This window comes from Urtica dioica, chromosome 5, assembly GCF_054948205.1.
Source record: "Urtica dioica subsp. dioica isolate 48M chromosome 5, U.dioica_male_clone48M_v1_H2, whole genome shotgun sequence".
NCBI lineage: Eukaryota > Viridiplantae > Streptophyta > Magnoliopsida > Rosales > Urticaceae > Urtica > Urtica dioica.
The window spans coordinates 37065111-37073319 of record NC_142760.1 but is presented as its reverse complement, the minus strand read 5'-3'; positions in this window follow the sequence as shown (position 1 = coordinate 37073319).

The window sequence follows — 8209 nt, the reverse complement described above, 5'->3', positions numbered from 1 at the left end:
GGCGCTTCTCCTTCTGCTAGGCAGTGTGAAGCTCTGCATTTTTTATAGCGAAGAGCTTCTCCTTCTCCTTCAGCTTGCTGCAGAGGGCCTCAATTCCTTCTTCGCTTCTGACTCGGGCCCCACAATTGGCTTCGGTCACGTCCCCCTCAAGGAACTGAGACAAATAAGGTCCACCAATTTCTGTTAATACATATATTATCCTAATTTGATATTGTTAATCTTGCCATCGTAGGTCAACACGATTGCCCTTGTAGTTCATTGCTCTCAATCTACTACAAGTGAAAAATTCCATACACACATTATACAACAACAAGAATGAAAAAACTAAATGTGAAATAATCCTTTAACGTAATTGTTGTCGATCGTTTTCAGAAATATTAAATTATTTGTGACTTACAACGAATTCCATGCCAAAGCCCAAGTGAGGCCCACGAAGAAGCCCGATCCGAGCCTACAAAGGCTAAAAAGTCCATCTAGAACGAGCCCATGAAAAAAGGCAAGAAAAAACAAAGGAAAAGGCCAAAAAGCCCCTGACACGCCGCCTCAGTGTGAAAACTAGGCGCGTGCCCCTGTATTTTTCATGCGCACGCGCCCTGCGTTCGCCCAGTCTGACTTTAAGGGCCCTTTTCAGTCCCCCAACCATTATAAATACCTCTCTCCTCAGAGGAAAAAAGGGTACACAATTCTCTCTCAATACAGACACTCGATTCCAGAGTAGTGAAACGCTACCGATGTCCCTCAGCACTTGCTTTCACTCTGATCGAGCTCGATTCTCTCAAATATATTTCTACGAATAATGGCGCTCCCACCTCACTCATAGCAATCCGACTAATGTTGAGCGTCGGAGCACGCGCCAAAGGCACCACCTCTGCGTCCCTCTAAGCTTATTTTCTTCTTCTTTTTATTCTCTGGTCTCCGCGACGAACAAAAAACGTTCTTGAGCTAAGGGAGAAAACTCGTGACTTTTGAGTTTCTACAAACTCGGATCGGAGTCGGCACTTGGTCTGACCTTGGATCGCCCCACTCGAAGTCTTTGACATTGTCCGATTTTCAATGACAATAGTAATTTGCACAATAACATGCATTCTTTAGTATTGATCGAGATTTAGAGTCAAACTACTCGTTAGCTAAAACGTTGAACATCAACGTGAACTATGAACAATTTTGATAAGAAATACCATTGGAGATCGTTTAGTTAATCAATTTTTAATTTATTTTAGTTATTATGACAACTCACTCTCCTTAATCATCAATGTGAACTACCGTATAACTTGATGATCATGGCATTTGTAGACGTCAAATTTCACATTATAATAGTATATATTATATAACTCTAGGTGCGGACAAGTGTTGATATTAGCTGATTAAAAAGTTATACTTAAACAATGACATATACCGTAATATAACATTGTCTACATATAAACTCACATTTAGGTATTTTCCTTCCATGAATTAATTAACAGTTGAGGCGTCAACTCGCAAGAATGACCTACGTGGATGTTGACAAACGTCAAAATTAAAGATATAATTGCAACGTTGCCGATTACAGTTACTATTGGTTTGTAAACCATTTCAGTACGACCTCAATGGAATTCGCTCTTTCCAAGGGCGCATCCATGACGATCCACCACCTGCACTGGCCTCTTGCTGCTCGCCTCCCCGCCACCAGCTCCAGTCATTTTGATCCACTACAATTGTCCACTATACTTAGGAAGAGTTAGTTTTCTTACTAAAACAAAAGCATAGCATTCATTTATATATTGTTTTTCTCCTACCAAATGAATGATATACAATCCATGTGGGACATTTTGTTTCTTCACAATTGCATTCAAACATTCACTTGTATATGTGCGATTTTTTGTGCATATGTATGATTTTTTGTACATATTCATTGTATGATTCTTTGTTTTGCTTTTACTATATATATATATATATATATATATATATATATATATATATATATATATATATATTAGACATATTGATATATATTACGTGTATTATATAAATATATATATATATATATATAAATAAAGTAAAAGATACATTTTAAAAAATAAATATACCACATATTTATAATTATATTTTGTTATAAGATATTAGTCGATATACCAATCACTAAGTGATATATAAGTGATATACTATCGGTATTATTGATTATGAGTATGTATTTTTTTTATAGGTTACCAATCGATATACTAGTCGGTAGTCGATATATTACTATTTTTTTTCAATTTTTTATTTTTACTTCAAAATCATATGAATTGTCTTATATATGCCCCCTCTGGAAAAAAAATATTCTTACACACTCCTTAGTTTTTTAAATTGTATCTCCTCCGTTTAAAATCTGGTCATGCCAATGGATGCATCAAAATTATTGGTAAATCCAATTTTTGTGTTACAGTTCAGTTCGATAGCCCGCTTTGAAGATCAATTTTGGACATTATAATAATATAATTTTCTATGTCAAATAAATTTCAAAAATAAAAGTCCTCCCCCAGAAAACCTCCCATGGTTGTTATTTGCTTGTGGTTTATTAGCTACGGCAGGAATTTATGTAATTAATCTATTTTTTTTAATAATTAATCATTTTGAAAAAAATATTAAATCATTTTTAATTTGAGGCTGCCAAATGTATTGCCGTTAACTTAACTGATTTTGTTGTAGAGGTGCAACAGAAACCTAACATTACGTGTTTTTACTGCGGAAAAAAAAGTGTTGTAGCTATGTAACAAATCTCAAAAATCAACCACTATCCCACGTTTCAGTATTCTATAATTCAAAGTCAACTAAATCAATTATTGCATAGGCCACGCTTGTGATTTGAAAATAAAAAATAAAATAAAAAGGAATTCGTTATTAAATAGAATAAAAGAAGAAAATTAAATATTTATTAGAATCAATTGAAAATATTTGACACATGTGTAAAAGTGAAAGAAATCTTTAATACATTTTTTTAAAAAAAATAAACAAGATCCTCACTTTCTCTCTCAACGAATTAACTACATTTTCTCTCACCGTCCCAATACATTCCATTTAGGGGTGTTCATGAGAACCGACAAACCAAACAACCCGATCACCCGAACCAAACCGCACTATTTTCTAACCCGCCCCATTATAACCCGAAAAATTTTGGGTTGAAACCAACCCAACCCGCAAGTGTTTCGGGTTGGTTTGATTTTTGATCGTCATGAGATTGGGTTGAACCAAACCAACCCGATCTCGTTAAAATAAAATAAAAATTTCTAAAAAAATGAAAAATGTTATCAAGGTAAAATAAAAAAAATACACCATATGCTTTATGGTTTTAAAATAAAAATATAATATAAGTAGACTCAATATGATCATAAAGACTTACTTATATTAGTTTCAACAACTCATTTTTTTTATTATTTTACAAATTTTTCACAAGATCTAGATTTTTATGGAGTGTGAAATTTGAGATGAGACATAATTTATTTATTCTTAGTATTTGCATGGTTTTTTTTTTTTTTTTTATGAATTTGATTCAACGATTCTATTTTGTACCTTTGTTGTTACAAATTAACCCAAACAACCCGACTTAAACCACTCCAAATAAATCAAACCAAACCAACCCGATTAATATCGGTTCGGGTTGGTTTGGTTTCAATACCATAAACGGGTTGGGTTGGGTTATAAAAATGACAAACCGAAGGTTTCGGGTCGGGTTCATGAAATATACAAATCCGAATAACCCAACCCGATGTACAGGCCTAATTCCATTCTCGAAACCCCACCATCAACCTCTAACCCAAAAGAAAAAATATCATTGCGGCATGATGCATACTCCACAAAGATTCTTGAAGTGAAATATATCAAAATAAACATGATCATGAACAAAATAAACCAAAATAAATCAATTATTACCAAAGAAATATTTCGATAGCCCACGTTCAGAGAAACCAACATCCAGAAAAATCGCGGTAAACAATTGTTCAAAAAAATGAATTACTTATGTAAGTTTTACGTATGAATATAAGCCAGATAACTCAAACAAAAAATAATAAATTGGAAATAACAAAAAATGATCAATTGCCTATTATAATCGTATTGGCTACGTTGAAAATTTAAAAACATAACTAATCCCTAATTAAGAGAACTTATATTAAACCATATCAACGCGTGAATTTTAATAGAATGTCAACATCAATCAAATTCACGTTTCAGAGTAACTAAATGGACTACAAATTATGAAAGAAAATTTTTGTGAAATAAATGAGTAAAAAGTGAATTAAACGTTTGGCTATAATGTTGCACTAAAACATTGGCTATAGGACATTTTATACCGAATTTTAAACAAAAGATAATCACGTAAATAAATAATCAAGCCAAATCATCCAATATTGCTACATTTTTAACATATTTGAAACGTTTGATATAACTTGCAATTCAACGCTTCTAATGACTTAGTCCGTGTAATTATTTTTTTTCAAAAAATAGGTATTAAAATGTATATATAAATAAACATTAGGTATTTGAGCAATCAATCCAAATAATTGTACAAATAGCCATTTAAAATTAATTGATTAGCAAAATAGCCAAAGTTGTAAGTTTTCAGCAAAGTAGTCAAAGTTACGTTATTTAATATTTTTTGACACCAAGATTTTTTTTTTTTTTTTAACAATTATTATAGGGTCTTTTAGCTATATAGCCATTTGAGTTATGGCGTTTTGTATAATAGCCAACTTTTTGTTAATTTTCTGTAAATAATCATACGGTACTCAAAAAAGAAAAAAAAAACCCCCAAAATAGGCAGGAATATTTTTGGGTATTTTTATCTTTTTGAGTGCCGTAAATAAGTTGAAGTGACAATTTAAAAAAAATTTACAAAATGTTGGTTATCTAGCAATTCTTAGATTTTTGGTGGCTTATTTGACTTATTTTTTTTTATTATTATTATAAGCAATTTATCACTTTAAAAAATATTAGTACTAAGATTAATTTTGTTTTGAAACCTGATTACTGCACATTTTGGCTCTTCTTTTAATCTTCGATAAGTTTTGGCTATTTTACAAATTCTTAACTTTAAATCGATTTGTTTTTATTGATAAAAACTTTAAATCGATTATTTAGCTAAATCACCCATGATTATGCTTTATGCATGTAGAACAGATGTTCCAAACATAACCAAAATTTTCATGGATTTTATCTCAATTATCAGAATTCTTACCCATTTTAATTCTGTCCCATAAAACACATTAGTACTACAACTATACTTCAGAGAAGTTATAACTTCGACATTATCTTAATACTTATCCATTATCCCATATGAAATTTACATATTCAGAACGAAACAAATTAACAGGTTATCCCAAGTGCTGACTTGAAAAGAAAAAAAAAAGATTATTGCTAAACTATGTCCTCCTTAATATATTAGGACCAAAATTTAATAAGTCAAATTTAATTCAAAAGTATGACTTTTTTATATGTGTTTATACAAAAATACTTTTAATGGAATATATTTTTTATTTTTCTTTTGTATTTATTTTTGTTATTTACTTAACGGTCACACACTACAAGAAATACCACATTTAGCGACGAAACTATTAGCGACGATTTAATCGTCGCTAATAAATCGTCCCTAATCACCCTTTTAGCGACGATTTTATCGTCGCTAATTTTTTGGTGCCAAAAATATTAAAGTTTGGCGGCAAAGATAATTAGCGACGAATTTATCGTCGCTAATTCTTTTTTGTCGTCGCTAAGTTCCCGGGAAAATAATTAGCGACGATAATATCGTCGCTGAATGTGTTTTTGTCGTCGCTATACAATTAGCGACGATAATATCGTCGCTAAATGTTTTTGAATTTTGACGAATTTTAAAGAGGGAAAAATCCCTCACATTAAATTACAACGAAATGATTTAGCGACGAATTTTAATCATTTAGCGACGATTTAATCGTTGCTAAATGTTTTTGAATTTTGACGAATTTTAAAGAGGGAAAAATCCCTCACATTAAATTACAACGAAATGATTTAGCGACGAATTTTAATCATTTAGCGACGATTTAATCGTTGCTAAATGTTTTTGAATTTTGACGAATTTTAAAGAGGGAAAAATCCCTCACATTTAATTACAACGGAATGAATTAGCGACGATGTTATCGTCGCTAAATGTGTAAAAAAACTATTAGCGATGATTAAATCGTCGCTAAATGCCTGGTTATGAACTGAAAATTTAAGTTCATTTAGCTACGAATTTTAAACATTTAGCGACGATTTAATCGTCGGTAAATGTCTTTAAATACCAGATCGCGTATTTAGTTTCCCCCATTTTTCCCAGACCTAAAAATCTTCATTTCTCCAATCTCTCCCAAAAACCCAGTTCTCCTCCGACGAACTCGGTCCTCCGCCGTCGTCCGCCGTCCCCGAAGCTCCGGTAAGTCGCTCTCTCCTCATGTCTCTCTCTCCTCACATATCTCTCTCCTCACGTCTCTCTCTCTCTCATCAGATCTGTCTCTCCGAAGCTCGTCGCCGTCCACCGCCGTCCTCCGCCGTTCCGCCGCCGATGCCGAAGTCCAGCTCGTCCGCCTCTTCCTCCGCCTGCACGGCTCTTCCTCGATCCGCCACCGCCGGTAAGTTTATATATATATATATATATATATATAAGTTATATTTTATATATTTACATAATTTAGTATATAATTAAGGATATAAGTATTTATATAATTAGTTATAATTATATAGGATATAAGTATTTACATAATTAGTTATATATATAATTATTTAGGATATAAGTATTTAGTATATAATTTATTATATAATTTAGTATTTAGGATTTTGTTTAATTTTGTGTAGGATGTTTGATAATTTAAAATTGTAAATTAGGATTAGAGATTAAATATGTATATAAGTATAGTAGATTAGGGTTCATGGAAGTTAATTTTTGGGGCTTTTTGATTTCTTAAGGCTTGTTTGTGATCATGAGACGTTTATGAGAGTGTTTAATGGTTGGGTGATGATTGTAGGGCATGTTTTAATTTTTGTTGAATTTTTTTGGACGAATTTTGGTTTGGAATTGTGTTGGACGTGTGAATTTTGAGGTTTTGTTTGGAATGCTATTTAAAATTCTGTTGATTATGAGGCTGTGATGATTGTTGTGAATTTTGAATTATTGAGACTTGTTTGTTGTCTTGGCCGAGTGCTCGTTTTTGCCATGTGTTATCTTGGCCGAGGATTTGAGTTAGCCGTGTTGTTATTTTTGGCCGAGGACTTGTCTTGACCGATTGCGTTTTGTGATTCTGAGCCTCGGGTTATTTATTTTGGTGATTTTGATGAGGATTCGCTTGTTTGTGATTTTGATGAGATTGATGAAACGTGATTATTCCGTTTCGCGTTCGATTTTTGAAGTTGTGATTGGATTAGGAATTAATTTGAAAATGGATTTGACAGTTGAGTTTTGAAATCAATGAATAATGATTTGAGATTGATTTTTTTTTGTTCGGGCTCGGCTTTTTGCTAGTTAATTTTGAAGTTGAAATTTAAATTTTATGACGAGTTAGAAAATTTTAATGACAAGTCTAGAAATTTTTATGACAAGTCTAAGGATTTTGTGACAAGTTATAGTTTGATTCGTGTTTGGTTGTGTGACTTGTCTTGACAAGGATTTTGTGCCGCACCATGCAGAGTTTCAGCGCCAGCAGAAGAGCGTTTCACGTCGAGGCGGGGGAAAACGAGTGGCGGGACGACGAAGCAAAGGTCGCGACTAGTGTTTTATTACATATTTTGTATATAGTAGATTTTTATTTGCATATTTGTCGATAATCGAAATCGTAACCGTATTTTATATATAAGTTCATTTCGATAATATAATTTGATTTTTATTTGATTTTTAATGTTAGAATTTCATAAACGAAAAACAAAATAAAAAATAAATAATTAACGACGATAAAAATTAATAATTTTAGAAATTGAAAAAAAAAAGTTTGTAATTAGCGACGACAAAGTCGTCGCTAATTATTAAAAAATTAACGTATTAGCGACGACTTAATCGTCGCTAATTCGCGCGCGAAATTCACCCGCGGGAATTAGCGACGATTAAGTCGTCGCTAAATAATTAAAAAAACTCCTAGTTTAAACATTTAGGGACGAAAAATCGTCGCTAATATCGTCGGTAAATATTTAGCGACGATTAATTCGTCGCTAAATATATTTAGGCACGGGCATTTAGCGACGATAAAAATCGTCG